Source organism: Bufo bufo, chromosome 6, assembly GCF_905171765.1.
Source record: "Bufo bufo chromosome 6, aBufBuf1.1, whole genome shotgun sequence".
Classification (NCBI taxonomy): domain Eukaryota; kingdom Metazoa; phylum Chordata; class Amphibia; order Anura; family Bufonidae; genus Bufo; species Bufo bufo.
Genome location: NC_053394.1, coordinates 307,168,216 through 307,182,777, shown reverse-complemented (window position 1 = coordinate 307,182,777; position 14,562 = coordinate 307,168,216). Strand labels below are relative to the sequence as shown.

The 14,562-nt window shown below is 44.6% G+C and overlaps 1 protein-coding gene across 1 annotated transcript in view; it reads left to right on the top strand.

Moving 5' to 3' along the window:
• The window catches only part of SKAP1 (src kinase associated phosphoprotein 1), a 624,187-nt gene extending 612,817 nt beyond the window's left edge, over positions 1–11,370 (top strand). Inside the window, exon 14 of the mRNA XM_040436618.1 lies at positions 11,248–11,370. The gene's annotated coding sequence lies outside the window, so the exon portion shown is untranslated. The remainder of the gene's footprint in view (positions 1–11,247) is intronic.
• Positions 11,371–14,562: the final 3,192 nt, after the last annotated feature.

Here is a 14,562-nt window from a genome sequence, read left to right as displayed (position 1 = left end):
AATAGCATTTATTATGTAGAGGAAGTTAATACAAGGCACTTACTAATGTAATGTTATTATCCATATTGCTTCCTTTGCTGGCTGGAATAATTTTCCCATCACATTATACCCTGCTAGTTTCCATGGTTATGACCACCCTGCAATCCATCAGCAGTGGCCGTGCTTGCACACTATACGAAAAAGCACCAGCCTATGTGAGCTCCCACGGTCCCGAACACCAGAGAGGCTGGCACTTTTTTCAATAGTGTGCAAGCACGCTATTACTCACCCACCATGTGTAGGAGTTTACTGTGGTCGCAAGGCTGGAAATCGATATACACTACTCACAAAAAGGGAGGGATATTTGGCTTGTGGGTGAAATTTCGGCATGAACCTAAAATTCACCCTAACCTTTACAGGTGAACTTAATGTGACCTTCTCTTAACTTTTGAATGCACAAGTCCAACGGTTCAATGTTTCAGTAGTTTTTGCACAACTTGCTGTTCTCTAACAAGGAGCTTAACGGCAAAATTCACAACAGGTGTTTGATCCATGAATCGCCCAATACATTTCCTGGTTCAATTAGAATTGGTATTTAAACAGTCCTGCTCATCATGCTGTTCACAATTTGACATCATAAGACCAAGACTACACCTAGCAATTGATCAACAGTACATTGCCATTGCAAGACTTCAAGCAGAATGTTCTCAGACAGAAGTGGCCACTGAGCTTAGAGTGTCACAGTGTGTCATCAGCAGGTGGCAACAGAGATATAGAGACTGGAAGAATCACAAGAAGGCATAGAAGTGAATGTCCTTTGGCCACATCCCACACTGATGACCGCTTCATTGTGAACAATGCCCTGCGGAACCGGATAATGAATGCCACACAACTCCAGGCACATTTATGTTTCAATGATGTTTATTAAAGTTTTTCACAATAATAAGGTACACAGTACATTGTGCATAAAATAAAGGACTCACGTAATTTTGAACTGCATGACTGCTACCCCTGACTACTTGATATTTTCCTTATTTTTGATTAATTTATTCTATGTCTTTTTGTTCTTTGTATTATTCGTTTATGCCTACTTGACTGGACGCTATGCTACCCCTGACTCAAACAAGGGAAATGTATCAGAGCGGATAGCTGACATCCGTTCGTATTGGTAAATCCTGTTAACTCTATCAATCACCGCTTGGTAGCTCAAAATTGAGGAACGCCACTGAGAAGCAATATGTATCCTAGTAGCAAGCAGGATGAATTGGGCTAACTTGAACCTAGCATTCGTTAGTTTAGGTGGCTTGTCTCCAAGCAGAAATACCGGGGGTGTAAGGGGGAGGGTGGGCTCCAACAAGGATGAGAGCAGATCACAAATGCGACCCCATAACCTGGAAACCATGGGACACGTCCACCACGTGTGGAACATCGTGCCCTCCTCCCCACAACCCCGGAAGCAAGTAGAGGGGACTTCTGGGTAGAAGTGGTGCAATTTGGCAGGAACCAAATATGTCCGGTGGAGAATCTTAATAGAGGTCTCTGCCAGGGTAGTTTGCCACGACCCTTTAGAGAGTGTCTGGGAACGTTGGTGCCACCTAGATACACTGAATTCCTCTAACAGATCAGCCTCCCATTCCAACATATAACGAAGCTTAGAATCCTCTGGAGTTGTAGTGAGAGCCGAGTAAATCCGGGACAATAAACCCTGCTTATGTAGAGAGAAGGACATTAGCCTTTCAAAAGGTGTATAATCAATATTATGTGAGCCATTCTTTAGGGAGTGAAGGAAGGAGAATACTCTCCGGACATTGAATTGCTCACGAACTGGAGGGGTGAATTTCTCAAGGAAATCAGACATAGTTAGGACTTTACCCCGTACTAGGAAATCCCGGAGGGAGCACAATTTTTTTTCGACCCACCATGAGAAAGCCCTAGATTGGAGTCCAGGGGAGAAAGCCGGATTACCCAAAAGATATTCTAAGGGGGACGGTTTAGATTGGAGGGAGCGCTTGAATCTAATGGATCTCCATAGGAGCAAAGCGTAATACGAGAGTTGGGATTTGGTACGGAGTGAGGAGGGTAATGAGGAGGTGGTCCAAATAAGGGCTCTCCAGGAGAACGGCCCCAGCAGCGATTGTTCAAGGGAAATCCATATAGGCTGAGCCTGTGCAGGGAGATGAGTCAGAAATAGTTGAGCTAATCTGGCAGCCCTGTAATACTGAGCTAAGTCTGGCACTGAAAGGCCACCACAAGCCTTATGACGACACATAACAAGCTTAGAAATACGAGCTCGTTTATGGGCCCAAATAAATTTAAGGATGTCCGCCTGGAGAGCCCCCAGGTCTGACGCTAGGACTGGGATCGGTAGGGTGCGGAATAGGTATAGTAGCCGTGGAAGGACTACCATTCTTATTATATGGATCTTACCCACCCAGGAAACTGGAAGAGATTCCCATGACTGCAGGTCCCTCCGTATTTGAGTGAACATGGGAAGATAATTATATTTATACAGAGTGTTAAGTGTTTTGGTCAGCGATATGCCCAAATATGGAAGGAAGTGCGTGTTGTGTTGAAATGGAAACTCGCTCCGAAGAATCTCGGAAACCTAAGAGGTGACATTACCCAACAAAAGCTCCGACCTAGATTGATTGACTAGTAGGCCTGATGCATCTGAGAAAAATTTTAGTAGGGACAAAAGGGAGGGAAATGAAATGATAGGATTGGTGACTGTTAACAAAAAGTCGTCAGCAAAAAGGCTCAATTTATATTCCACACCCCCAACCGAGATTCCTGTTATGTCTGGGTGGGATCTAATTTTTAACGCTAATGGTTCCATGGCTAGTGCAAAAAGGGCTGGGGAAAGGGGGGCAACCTTGGCGCGTTCCTCTAAAAATTGGTATAGATGACGGATGTGAGGAAGGTAATTTGAGACTAGCCTGAGGCGAAGAGTACAAAGCTTGAATAGCGGAGAGAAAAGGGCCTCTAATGTTAAAGTGGGAGAGAGTCCGCCAAAGATAGGTCCAGGAGACTGTATCAAAGGCCTTCTCTATATCCAGCGCTAGTAAAGCTACTGGAGTTGAAGTCCTGTTCACCTCATGAACTAACCCCAAGACCTTCCGTATATTATCTAGGGCTTCCCTGCTGGGGATAAAACCCACCTGATCTTTGTGTATCAGGCTAGGGAGAATTCTATTAAGTCTACGCGCTAAGATGGAGGTGAACAACTTGTTGTCTATATTCAAAAGTGAAATGGGTCTATAGTTGGAGGGTAAAAGAGGGTCTTTATGAGGTTTGGGGATCACAGTTATTTTGGTTGCTAAGAACTCGGGTGGGGGTGTGGAGCCTTGCAATAAATGGTTACAGTATTTAGTAATGAAGGGGATTAACTGGTCTGCAATTTTTTTAAAGTAAAGTGCTGTATAGCCATCTGGACCGGGGGCTTTTCCCAGTTTCAGGGCCTTAATTGTGTAAGTCACCTCCTCAGGTGTGATGGGGCTATTGAGTTCTACTAGTGCTGCAGATGAGACCTTTGGGAGGGAAGCAGAGGAAAGGAAGTCATCTGCCTTAATGTTGGGGTCACCTTTTTGTTCCGAGTATAGTTGTTTATAGAAGGATTGGAAGGTGTCATATATGATGTCTGGGTGGGAGGTAGTTCTACCAGACCGTGTACGGATTTGATAGACTTGGTTAAGTCTCTGTGTGGCTTTGAGTTGGCATGCCAACATCTTATCCGGTTTATTGGCATATTTGTAATAGTAGGAGGACGTCCAGCGGAGTGCTTTTTCAGTATTATTTGAAAGTAGGGCATTCAGTTGAGTTTTAGTGTCTTTTATTTCCTTCAATAGGTAAAGGGTTGGTGTTTGTTGATGGGCTCTCACCAGTTTAGCCAATTTAGACTCTAGTGCAACCTGAGCTGAGGATCTGTCCTTTTTGAGCCTTGAAGCTACCTGAATGAGTTTGCCCCGTATGAAAGCCTTGTGAGTCAGCCACAAGTTCATAGGGTCGGCATCCGGAGTGTTGTTTAGTAAAAAGAACTGTTTAAGCTCGTCTAATATCGCATTAAACACAACCGGTCGAGTCAGTAATGACTCATTCAGGCGCCAAGTAAAAGGGACACTAGAACTGTTGACTAAAGCAAATTCAGCTATAACCATGTCATGGTCTGACAAGGAGGTCACAACATGTCTGGAGTAGGTTAGTGAGGAGAGGTAGGAGGTGGAGGCTAGGATTAAATCAATCCGGGTGTATAGTTGGTGAGAAGGAGAATAATATGTATATCCCCTTTGGGGGCCATTGTGCTCCCTCCAGGTATCCGCCAAGGACAGGGATTCCATCACATGCTTAACTTTAACATTATGGGATGCAGGGCGCATTTGAGCCGGGAGGGTGGAGCGATCAAGTACAGGGTTGAGTACAAAATTAAAGTCACCACACCACAATAACTTGTTATAGGTGAGAGGTGCAATAATGGAGTGCATTGAGACAAAAAAAGCAATAGGATCTTCAGTAGGCACATACACGTTTACAATACACAGAGTTTCTTCCTTGTAGGTGCCTAGAAGGATTACGTATCTCCCATTAGGATCTATTATAGAGCGTAGTAGTGTAAAAGGAAAGGAGTTACGCAATAAAATGATAGCTCCTCTACTTTTAGAAACATAGGTAGACGAATAGAAACGTGTGTAATGCGGATGGAAATATTTGGGATGAGAGGTGGGCGTGAAGTGGGACTCCTGAAGGCAGATCACATCGGGCGTATGTTTGGTATATGTAGAAAAAGCAGACTTACGTTTTCTGGGGGAGTTAAATCCCCTTACGTTGTGTGATAGTATCTTACACATGACCAGAAAGTAAGGAGTATGCAGGAAAAGCGAAGTGAACCCGTGCGATCCGCCTCAGGAGCGCCACCTCCAGCCGTCGCCCATACATGAAAACAACACAAGCATTTCCCCTGACAAAAACAGGAAAAGAAATAAAAGAAACTCCAGGCACATTTAAGGGATGTGAGAGGCATCCAAGTGTCACATCAGACCATTTGAAACCATTTACATCAGTGTGGTCTGCATGCTATAAGAGCTGCAAGGGTACCTGAGTAGTGATAGACGAACATCGGCCGGGACGGTTCGCGATTGCGCGAACGCGATCAAATGTTCGCTAACCGGAAGTTTGCGGTGGGTCCAATTCACTTTAGTGGCAGGCGAACCTGAAAAATCTTCAGCTCATATTTGCAGCCACCTAATACTTACAAGAAGTGCACAAATCGTCCCAAAACATGGACAGTGACATACCAAAGGGGGATCAATGGCAAAAATTCACACAAAAAATATGTATTTTAATTAGAGGCCATTTTTATGCATCTTAAATTGAAACTCTCAAAAATGTACGCCGCTGGAGCCTAGAAACATTTTTATTTTAGGCCACGGGAGTACAGGCCCCAAACATTAGGCATTCACCGGACCGAAAACATCAAGTGATTATGTGGCTGGAGGTATATTAGACGGTCTTTATATATCAATTTTACTTCAGGCCAGTGGAGTACAGGCCCCAAAAATTATTCATTCAATGTACAGAAAAGAACAAGCTTTGTCTTCTTCTCATTGTCTGTCGCTAGTAGAGGCCTAAGCATGGCAGGCAGGTTCCCCCAGAAGTACCTTGCTGGATGAGCAGCCAATACCGCACTTGCATTAATCTTTACAGGATTCGGCTCCAGGTGTAGAGGAATTGTTTTTTTGGAATGCTTTCTCCATCGCAACACCACGTCGTTGAATAAACAGAAGACTGGCCGATTCTCTCCTGTCTTACGTAACATTTAATTTTTATTATTAAATTTATAAAATATATTTTAACAGTGATTTTAGTAAATCAAAACTTGATTAAAATTATAAGAAAGTATACTTAAATTTGCCAAAACTGGCCTAATAACTCAAGTATGAACTCTGCCTTATAGATCGATGTTAGTGTCAAGAAGTGCACTCCTTTTACACCCTTGTCAGCTGATTCCACATAGATGTCTACAGAACCTGTTCTATTACACGCTTATACAAGTAGAGCCCCCCTGACAGAGTGGAGAGAGTGTCAGCAGCAAGTTTGTGTTGACGTCACTGATTAATTTGCCCTTTCTCTGATCCGTCAGAACAATAACCCACAAAAAACGGATCCTGTCTTTGGAGCATACGCCTTCACCCAGTCAGCATTTGCTCAATATTGCTAATGCCAATAAAACAGTAGTGGATCTAAAACAGAGATGACACGTGAATAGAATATTTGCATGTCTTCTGTGTTTTGTACCCACTCCTGCTTTTGTCTACCAAATTATAAGCCAGTTCTGATGGGACCATACAGGCCTTACAGCTGCTACACAGACAAGATCTGTTGTGCGTCTCATTTTTCCTTCCTTCTGACAGATCAGAAGAAAGGTCAAATAAATGACTATGTCAGCCAGGCCAAAAGCCAATATAGTGGCCCCGTTATGAAGTGGGGAGGGTGTGAACAGCATGGGAAGTCCACAGAGTGTCCCTATGACAGAGTGGTGAGGTGGAAGCAGCATGAGGAGACCATACAGTGGCCCAATGACAAAGTCTGGAGGTAGCGGCAGCATCAGGAGGCCACAGAGTGACACAATGACAGTGTGGAGGTGGCAGCAGTATGAGGAGGCCACCGAGTGGCACAATCAGAGTATGTAGTTGGCAGCAGTATGTTTAGGCCAGCCAGTGGCCAAGTTACATAGTGTGGAGATGGCAGCATCAGGAGGCCAGAGTGGCAAGGTGACATAGTGTGGACATGGCAACAGCATGATACAACAGAGTGGCACTGTGACATAGTGTGGACATGGCAGCACCAGAAGGCCACAGAGTGGCAAGGTGACATAGTGTGGAGGTGGGTGGCAATACTAGTACTTTCTGAAGATGGTGGTTGAAAGATTCATCTTAATGCGATTCGTTACCACGAAGCGTGAGGAAATTCGCATTCGTTCAGAATCAAATTTTTCCTGAAATTCGGAACGAATTAAACTTCGTCAGCTTCTATTGTTACAATAGCGTTTGTCCCTCTGTATAGCTGCGGTATCTCAGCAGAACCGCACACAAATGCTGCACAATACAAATGCACTATATATAAATTATATTACAGGTATATCACACCCTTGCCTCAATCAGTTTTTTTGGGGGGCAACTGGTAAATCATACCAGTAGAAATTGTTGGTTCCAATAGTGTTTGTCACTCTGTGTAGATGCGGTAAGGCAGCAAAACCACATACAAATGCTGCACTACCTAAATACACTATATAGAAAGTACACTGCTCAAAAAAATAAAGGGAACACTTAAACAACACAATGTAACTCCAAGTCAATCACACTTCTGTGAAATCAAACTGTCCACTTAGGAAGCAACACTGAGTGACAATCAATTTCACATGCTGTTGTGCAAATGGGATAGACAACAGGTGGAAATTATAGGCAATTAGCAAGACACCCCCAATAAAGGAGTGGTTCTGCAGGTGGTTACCACAGACCACTTCTCAGTTCCTACGCTTCCTGGCTGATGTTTTGGTAACTTTTGAATGCTGGCGGTGCTTTCACTCTAGTGGTAGCATAAGACGGAGTCTACAACCCACACAAGTGGCTCAGGTAGTGCAGCTTATCCAGGATGGCACATCAATGCGAGCTGTGGCAAGAAGGTTTGCTGTGTCTGTCAGCGTAGTGTCCAGAGCATGGAGGCGCTACCGGGAGAAAGGCCAATACATAAGGAGACGTGGAGGAGGCCGTAGGAGGGCAACAACCCAGCAGCAGGACCGCTACCTCCGCCTTTGTGCAAGGAGGAGCACTGCCAGAGCCCTGCAAAATGACCTCCAGCAGGCCACAAATGTGCATGTGTCTGCTCAAACGGTCAGAAACAGACTCCATGAGGGTGATATGAGGGCCCGACGTCCACAGGTGGGGGTTGTGCTTACAGCCCAACACCGTGCAGGACGTTTGGCATTTACCAGAGAACACCAAGATTGGCAAATTCGCCACTGGCGCCCTGTGCTCTTCACAGATGAAAGCAGGTTCACACTGAGCACATGTGACAGACGTGACAGAGTCTGGAGACGCCATGGAGAACGTTCTGCTGCCTGCAACATCCTCCAGCATGACCGGTTTGGCATTGGGTCAGTAATGGTGTGGGGTGGCATTTCTTTGGAGGGCCGCACAGCCCTCCATGTGCTCGCCAGAGGTAGCCTGACTGCCATTAGGTACCGAGATGAGATCCTCAGACCCCTTGTGAGACCATATGCTGGTGCGGTTGGCCCTGGGTTCCTCCTAATGGAGGACAATGCTAGACCTCATGTGGCTGAAGTGTGTCAGCAGTTCCTGCAAGACGAAGGCATTGATGCTATGGACTAGCCCGCCCGTTCCCCAGACCTGAATCCAATTGAGCACATCTGGGACATCATGTCTTGCTCTATCCACCAACTGTTGCACCACAGACTGTCCAGGAGTTGGCAGATGTTTTAGTCCAGGTCTGGGAGGAGATCCCTCAGGAGACCATCCGCCACCTCAACAGGAGCATGCACAGGCGTTGTAGGGAGGTCATACAGGCACGTGGAGGCCACACACACTACTGAGCCTCATTTTGACTTGTTTTAAGGACATTACATCAAAGTTGGATCAGCCTGTAGTGTGTTTTTCCACTTTAATTTTGAGTGTGACTCCAAATCCAGACCTCCATGGGTTGACAAATTTGATTTCCATTTTTTATTATTTTTGTGTGATTTTGTTGTCAGCACATTCAACTATGTAAAGAACAAAGTATTTCAGAAGAATATTTAATTAATTCAGATCTAGGATGTGTTATTTTTGTGTTCCCTTTATTTTTTTGAGCAGTGTATATTATTGGTATATAACACCCCTGCTTCAATCAGTTTTTTGGGGGGGCAACTGGTACATCACACCAGAAGAAATTATTTGTTCCCAATAGTGTTTGTCACTCTGTGTAGATGCGGTAACGCAGCAAAACCGCATACAAATGCTGCACTACCTAAATGCACTATATAGAAAGTATATTATTAGTATATAACACCCTTGCTTCAATCAGTTTTTTTGGGGGGCAACTGGTAAATCACACCAGTAGAAATTATTTGTTCAAATAGTGTTTTTCACTCAGTGTAGATGCGGTATCATAGCAAAACCGCAAACAAATGCTGCACTACCTAAATGCACTATAAAGAAAGTATATTATTGGTATATAGCACCCCTGCTTCAATCAGTTTTTTTGGGGGGCAACTGGTTAATCACACCAGTAGAAATTATTTGTTCCAATAGTGTTTGTCACTCTGTGTAGATGCGGAAACACAGCAAAACCGCAGACAAATGCTGCATTACCTAAATGCACTATATAGAAAGTATATTATTGGTATATAACACCCCTGCCTCAATCAGTTTTTTTGGGGGGGCAACTGGTATATCACACCAGTAGAAATTATTTGTTCCAATAGCGTTTGGCACTCTGTGTGGCTGCAGTATCGCAGCAGAACTGCACACAACTGCTGCACAATATAATTGCACTATAATATACTTTCTATGTTAGAAAGTATATTATAAGTATATTACACCCCTCAGTATGTCACAACTATCGATAGCACACCTATACCAGTCCTTAAAAGGACTTTTGTTGCCCTATTAGCTAGCATTTTGTGTCCCTAATAGTCTGTTCCTGCTCCACAGCAACCTCTCCCTACACTGGCAAAAGACTGAATGTAAAATGGCGCCCAGATCAGATTTATTTATAAGGTAGGGGGTATGTCCATGTGCTGAAACGTCTCAATTGGCTGTCCAGTACCACCTGATGGATGTCCTGGGTCAAAGTTCTTCACAATGTAAAAGAATATGGCGGGCACGAATATCGCCATATGTTCGCCCGTTCGGCGAACGAGCAAAGTTCGCCGCGAACCACAAGGCCATCTCTATACCTGAGCACACCACCAGGCACAGGCGTGGATCATCTTGCATGGACCAGGGAGCATCTATGCTGGACCAGTGGACCTCAGTGCTGTTCACTGATGAAAGTCAATTCCCGCTGAGCAGAAATGATGGCCACCAACGTCCATCTTGGAGACGACAAGGAGAGCGCTAACTGTTGTCACCAGACAAGACTTTGGTGGTGGTGTTACAGTGTGAGCAGGTGTGTCTAGTCAATATAGAACTGCGCTACACTTTGTGAATGGTACAGTGACAAGCCCATGCTAGTTGAATAACATCATTAATCCAGTCATTGTGCCTCTGCATGAACAACACAGGCCTAATTTCATCTTCTTGGATGACAACGCGCCAGCTCATCGACGTTGCATCATTAGGGAATGGCTGCTGGAGACTGGGGTCCTTCAAATGGAGTGGCCTGCACTTTCTCCAAACCTGAATCCCATTGAAAACCTATTAGTTCACCTGAGTTGCCATGTAGATTCTCGTAACTCTGTACCCTCTGAACCTCAATGACCTGAGGGCCGCCCTTCAAGAAGAGTGGGATGCCATGCCAAGTCGACTTGTGAACAGCATGAGACGTCGTTGTCAAGCTGTAATTAATGTTCAAGGCCAGATGACAAGTTTTTGAGATAATGACATTATTGTGGGGGTATACCTACCACTGTTGTTGGCATTCGTTTCAATACATTGTTTGAGATGAGGAAATGCCCTGCTTTCATTATATAATATCACTGTAGTGTGAACTTTTTCCGTTTTCCATAAATTCCACCTGAAAGCCAACTTTTTGTGAGTAGCGTAGTATATAAAGCAGTAAATTGATATGTCAGGTTTAAGTATAAAAGATTAAGTGGGTGCAAAAAAAAAAAAAAAACACAGCATAATACAGTACACTTAGCTTTTTTTTTTAGGTGCGGAAATTGACCTGCTGTGCGCATTTTTAAATCTGCAGCAGGCAAATAGTTGTTGTGTTTTTTTGTGCGGATTTCATCCTTTTCAGTGGAAGGGTGAGATGTATGGAAAAACTGCATCAAATCCGCAATAAAAAATGCACCAAAAATGCTGATTTATAAGTGTAACCTGTGCAGGTACCCTTAGGGGACTTGTATATGCAATCTTCTGATCTTTTAGAATACTATTGAAGTATATGGGATTTTTATAGATTGCCTGTCAGGTCTTGCAGGCAGATCACTATGAGAGGTCTGACAGCCTCCTTTCAGAGGACAGTGGGTGCCCCCTCCCTCTGTCTAACCAAGCATATGGTGCAGGCACTATTAACCATAATCAACGTTATCTTCAATCCTTGTCATTTCAGCCAGCGCCCTATGCATATGGAACAAGCTCCGCTCACGAGTCCGCTCCATACAAACCCTTAATGAAAATGGTGTACCTGTCCAGCTGCTGCTGCTAAAGTCTTGTATTGGAACACCTCCGGTCCATGCCGATGAGTCCAGGGGCTCATATTAACACTGGGAGTGTATGGTCCAATTCAAGTATATTACCATCCTCAGGATTAGGGATGAGTGAATTTCATATTTTGAAGTTCGTGTGCTGGTTCATGTTGTGGTATTTACTGAATTGCGTTATTGATTCCATTACCACGGACCATAACGCAATTCAATGATGGAATGCCTTTAGAGGCACTCCGTTATTCATTCCATCATAATAGAAGTCTATGGACTGCATAACGGATCCGTCCAGTTAACATTATGTAGGAGAGGACTCCAGCATAACGGAAACCGGATGGATCTGTTATGCAGGCCATAGACTTCTATTATGACGGAATGAATAACGGAATGACTGTAAAGGCAGAAGGGGCCTTTGACCTGCATCATATTACAGATGGCAGCATGGAACGGGAGTCAGGAGTATTTTCCTTTTCTCAGCAATTTGGAGGGCATTTTTATTATTACTGGAAGCCCAATAAGGGGACCTTATTACTACTTGGGCACTATAATTAAGCACTAGAACTGTTGAGAGCACTATGTTTAGCACAGGAGGACTATCTGTATATAGCACAATTTTAATTTTTGTTTGCAGTATAGTATTTGGAGGCATGTTGGGTGGTGTTGGGAGTATGTGTAGAGAAGGTTGGTAGGTTGAAATTAAAGTGAAGAACCTAAGATGTGAGTATGGCCAACTGCAGCAATGCCATATGGCTGAAAGACTGAAAGTCATGACTGTCTGGGCTAAATGGAGATGAGGAAAGAGTATGTCTACAATCAAAGGAGAACTAATTGGATAGAACAGGTATGTAGTGATGTATTCTCCTGCATGTTTGCTAGTACTGAAACACCAGGCAGCATGCTGAAGGTAGGGCTGGCTTGGCTCCATGGCCCATGTCTCACCTCTTCAGCCCCCGTCTCACCTCTTCAGCCCCCTTCTTCACATGTCAATTAGAGACAACTGAAGGAGGAAGAGGACAGATCTTGGTAGCTGGTGCTGGTCACCACAGAGGTGCAGCTTCTGGGGCAGTATTTTGTGCTATGATTTGACACTGCTAGGGCAGCATATTGTGCTTTATTATGGTATTGCTGACTCCTCAAGCAGTTAACCCTTTACAAGCAACTGTGTCCTCCAATTCCTACTTGTCAGCATAAGGACTCATGCACATGTGCCTGTATTGCGGCCTGCAATATACAGGCATTGGCCTCATGCGCTCCATAGTACGGATGCGGATCCATCCTTGAAAGGGTCCACAATCCACAAGATACGGAGAGGAAGCCCACGAAAGCACTATGGAGCGCTTCTGTGGGATTTCGATCAATGCCTCTGCACCGCAAAAAAAATAGAACGTTCTATTTTTTTTGTGGTGCGGACTGAATCTTGCAGATCCACATCCACAAACGGCATCCACACGGCCGGTGCCCATGCATTGTGGACCGCTATATGCAGTCTACAGCACAGGCACAGAGGCACCTGTGCATGAGCACCAATGGACCGGCGGGAAATCTTATTACATCACTGATGTAAATATTCTGTTGGTGGTGACAGGGGGCTGGATCTCACAGGCTTGTCACCGGAAGGCAGCGCGATGCCTTCCATGCCATCGGGTCCCCCCTACAGCCGCATGGGGACCCGATGGCCCCCCCCGCGCATTTAGACAAGGTGCCTGCTCAATGATTTGAGAAGGCATCGGGTTCCGATCACCGCCCGCTGGGCGGCGGTGATCGGAACAACACATGACGTACTGGTACGTCATGGGTCCTTAAGGACTCGGGAAAAATGCCGTACCGGTACGTCCTAAGTCTTTAAGGGGTTAATGTTGCTGTAGGCCTCTTGGTAGCCTCCCAGACCAGTTTTCTTCTCGTCTATTTATCAATTTTGGAGGGACGTCCAGTTCTTGGTAATGTCACTGTTGTGTCATATTTTCTCCACTTGATGATGACTGTCTTCACTGTGTTCCATGGTATATCTAATGCCTTGGAAACTCTTTTGTACCCTTCTCCTGACTAATACTTTTTAACAATGAGATCCCTCTGATGCTTTGGAAGCTCTCTGTGGACCATGGCTTTTGCTGTGGGAAGCGACTAAGAAAATTTCAGGAAAGACCAACTAGAGGAGCTGAACTTTATTTAGGGTTAATCAGAGGCACTTAAAATGATGGCAGGTGTATGCTGACTCCTATTTAACATGATTTTGAATGTGATTACTTAATTCTGAACACAGCTACATCCCCATTTATAAGAGGGTGTGCACACTTCTGCAACCACATTATTTTAGTATTTTTTTGTTCCCTCCACCTAAAAGATTTCAGTTGGTTTTTCAGTTGAGTAGTACAGTTTATAGGTCACATTAAAGGTGGAAAAAGTTCTGAAAAGATTTTTGTCATTTTTTTTGGCTCATTTTTTTTACAGCACAGAAACCTGACATTTTAAAAGGGGTGTGTAGACTTTTTATATCCACTGTATAATGCTTGGAACAAAGAAAACACCATGTAAAACATGCAGGTTTCATTGTTAATTTTGATACACTGCCAGTCTTCAAGCCATGTAGGGTATAAATATAGGCTGGGGCTACATGGTGCCAGTGGCAGCGACACATGTTGCACAGCTGAAGATCGCCTACTTAACCACCTCAGCTCCCCTAGCTTAAACCCCCTTAACCGCCTCCGGACCGCCTAACGCAGGATTGCGTTCCCGAGGCGGTCAATTCATTCCTCCTGGACGTGCCGGCGCGTCATCTCGCGAGACGCGAGATTACGCTTACAGCCGGCCCGCGCATGCGCATCGCGGGCCGGCAAAAGTTTCGTCACCAGCCTGCCAGCCAAAGATCATGGCTGGCAGGTTGGTGATTTTCAAAAAATCTAATCACAAGCCAGTTAACACATTATATTTATAAATATAATGTGTTAAATGGCTTCTGTGCTCCTCTGCTGGTCCTTTTCGTCGGTTGGTCCCAGCAGAGGAGCACACATCACTGTGAGTACACACCAAACAGTTCACTTAGCCCCAGATCACCCCCCCCATCACCCCAATTAACCCCTTGATCACCCCTTGATCGCCCCTGTCAATCACCTAGTGAAAGGGAAAAAAGTGATCAGTGTAAACTGTCACTTTTTTTTTCACTGGTATTGACTGTTAGGTTTTAGGATAGTTTAGGCCCCTTTGTTAGGTAGTTAGCGTCGGTT